Source organism: Tachyglossus aculeatus, chromosome 1 (genome assembly GCF_015852505.1).
Source record: "Tachyglossus aculeatus isolate mTacAcu1 chromosome 1, mTacAcu1.pri, whole genome shotgun sequence".
In the NCBI taxonomy this organism is placed as follows: Eukaryota; Metazoa; Chordata; class Mammalia; order Monotremata; family Tachyglossidae; genus Tachyglossus; species Tachyglossus aculeatus.
The window spans coordinates 93,484,275-93,487,479 of record NC_052066.1 but is presented as its reverse complement, the minus strand read 5'-3'; the positions used below and the strand labels follow the sequence as shown (position 1 = coordinate 93,487,479).

At 46.1% G+C, this 3,205-nt stretch overlaps 1 non-coding gene across 1 annotated transcript; it reads right to left on the bottom strand.

Moving 5' to 3' along the window:
* Nucleotides 1–548: 548 nt before the first annotated feature.
* Nucleotides 549–686, bottom strand: LOC119933464. The gene has a single exon (XR_005452546.1). It is a non-coding gene; the product is annotated as a small nucleolar RNA SNORA7 (small nucleolar RNA).
* Nucleotides 687–3,205: the final 2,519 nt, after the last annotated feature.

Sequence of the window (3,205 nt, the reverse complement as noted above, 5' to 3'; positions counted from 1 at the left end):
CACCTACTATATGGGGTGCATTCTGCTAAATGCCTGGGAAAATACAGGGACACTCCCCATTCTTGTCTTGTCTTATGCCATTGAGTCACCTCCAGCCCATAGTGGCTCCATGGAAACATCTCTCCCAGAACACCCCACCTCCAGCTGCAAATGTTCCGGTAGTGTATCCAGAGAGTTTTCTTGGTAAAAATATGGAAGTGGTTTACCATTGCCTTCTTCTGCGCAGTAAACTACAGTCTCTACCCGTGGCTCAGTGGAAAGAGCCCGGACTTGAGAGTCAGAGGTCATGGGTTCTAATCCCAGCCCCTCCACTTGTCAGCTGTGTGACTTTGGGCAAGTCACTTAACTTCTCTGTGCCTCAGTTTCCTCATATGTAAAATGGGGATGAAGACTGTGAGCCCCATGTGGGACAACCTTGATTACCTTGTATCCCCCCCCCCCCTCAGTGGTTAGAACAGTGCTTGGCACACAGTAAGCACTTAACATTATTATTATTATTACCCTTGACTCTCTCCCATGCTGCTCCTGCCCAGCACAGGTGAGTTTTGACTTGTAGCAGATTGCCTTCCACTCGCTAGCCACTACCCAAGCAAGAAATGGAATGGGTATGCCTCTGCTAGACTCTCCCTCCCACAGCCAAGACTAGTAGAGTACTGGAAACTCTTCAGGGGCAATCCTGAGAGGGACACCCCACAATACAGCTCTAATACATTCCTTGAAAAATATGGGTAGATTGTGAAAAATGGGTCATGTCCATCATGGGGTATATCAACCCATAGGATTATGCAATACAAATTGGCATTCATTCCAGAACCTCTGAAAGAATACTATGAAATTTCTTTGCATGCAATAGTCTGTAACATTAAACATCACTAAACTATCATTTATTCTCTATTAAAGCTATCCAAAGCATAACTAAATAAGGAGCTAAATAGGGAACTAGAAGATGATGGGTAATCTTTCGCAGGAAGGTGCAGAAATAGAAGCTTGCTCTGCTGACCACTTTAGCAATTTTTCAATTTTGGTGAAAAATCCATCCAATTTAGGTTGAACAACAGCCTTCTCCTTTTCTTTACAAAGTAACGCATAGTAGGTTAAGTATCTCCTTCATTTCTACACATCTTCAAAGATTTCTCCTTATCAGGGTCTTCTTCATTCATTTTTTTTTAATCCATGCATTTCTTGAAAATTGATGTAAGATTTTTTAAAATGTAAAAGTCTTTGCTTGTGGTGATGGAGCTAAGATCTTTGCTTTAAGAACCTTAGCAGCCGCCACAATCCCTTCCTTCTCTGCTTCTGGGGAGCCTGGGGATTTGAGCATCTAAAAGCAGCACAAAATTGAAGTTAGGTAGAAGGACAAGGATTTTAGCTATATTTTGTGTCCTTTTCTACCAGCCCGCAATTGTCTCCTGCTTATAAGTATGTGTGATATAAATAACAGAGTTAGGTGTACTCTGGGTTCTGGATGACTACAATACATAAAATCCAGTGAAACCTCAGGCACCTATCTGATGTATCGCAGGATTTTATGTATCATAGTAACTGAGAAACCATGGTACACCTGATTATTGTATTTGTTAAGTAAGTGCTCACTATGTGCCAGGCACTGGAAAGAGCATGGGCTTTGGAGTCAGAGGTCATGGGTTCAAATCCCGGTTCTGCCGATTGTCAGCTGTGTGACTTTGGGCACGTCACTTAACTTCTCTACGCTGATGACACCCAGATCTACATTTCTTCCCCTGCTCTCTCCCCCTCCCTCCAGGCTCGCATCTCCTCCTGCCTTCAGGACATCTCCATCTGGATGTCCGCCCGCCACCTAAAGCTCAACATGTCGAAGACTGAGCTCCTTGTCTTCCCTCCCAAACCTTGTCCTCTCCCTGACTTTCCCATCTCTGTTGACGGCACTACCATCCTTCCCGTCTCACAAGCCCGCAACCTTGGTGTCATCCTCGACTCCGCTCTCTCATTCACCCCTCACATCCAAGCCGTCACCAAAACCTGCCGGTCTCAGCTCCGCAACATTGCCAAGATCCACCCTTTCCTCTCCATCCAAACCGCTACCCTGCTAATTCAAGCTCTCATCCTATCCCGTCTGGACTACTGCACTAGCCTTCTCTCTGATCTCCCATCCTCGTGTCTCTCTCCACTTCAATCCATACTTCATGCTGCTGCCCGGATTATCTTTGTCCAGAAACGCTCTGGACATATTACTCCCCTCCTCAAAAACCTCCAATGGCTACCGATCAATCTGCGCATCAGGCAGAAACTCCTCACCCTGGGCTTCAAGGCTGTCCATCACCTCGCCCCCTCCTACCTCACCTCCCTTCTCTCCTTCTACTGCCCAGCCCGCACCCTCCGCTCCTCCACCACTAATCTCCTCACCGTACCTCGCTCTCGCCTGTCCCGCCATCGACCCCCGGCCCACGTCATCCCCCGGGCCTGGAATGCCCTCCCTCTGCCCATCCGCCAAGCTAGCTCTCTTCCTCCCTTCAAGGCCCTGCTGAGAGCTCACCTCCTCCAGGAGGCCTTCCCAGACTGAGCCCCTTCTTTCCTCTCCCCCTCGTCCCCCTCTCCATCCCCCCGTCTTACCTCCTTCCCTTCCCCACAGCACCTGTATATATGTATATATGGTTGTACATATTTATTACTCTATTTATTTATTTATTTATTTATTTTACTTGTACATTTCTATCCTACTTATTTTATTTTGTTGGTATGTTTGGTTCTGTTCTCTGTCTCCCCCTTTTAGACTGTGAGCCCACTGTTGGGTAGGGACTGTCTCTATGTGATGCCAATTTGTACTTCCCAAGCGCTTAGTACAGTGCTCTGCACATAGTAAGCACTCAATTAATACGATTGATTGATTGATTGATTGATTCTCTGGGCCTCAGTTACCTCATCTGTAAAATGGGGATTAAGACTGTGAGTCCCACGTGGGACAATCTGATCACCTTGTAAACTCCCCAGTGCTTAGAACAGTTCTTTGCACATAGTAAGTGCTTAATAAATGCCATCATTATCATTATTATTATTATTACAAAATGCTGGGTTAGTTACAAGATAATTGGGTTGAACACAGTTGCTGTCCCGCATGGGGTTCACAGTCTTGATCCCCATTTCACAGATGAAGAGACTGAGGTACAGAGAAATTAAGTGACTTGCCCAAGGTCACACAGCAGACAAGTGGCAGAGACAGGATTAGAAC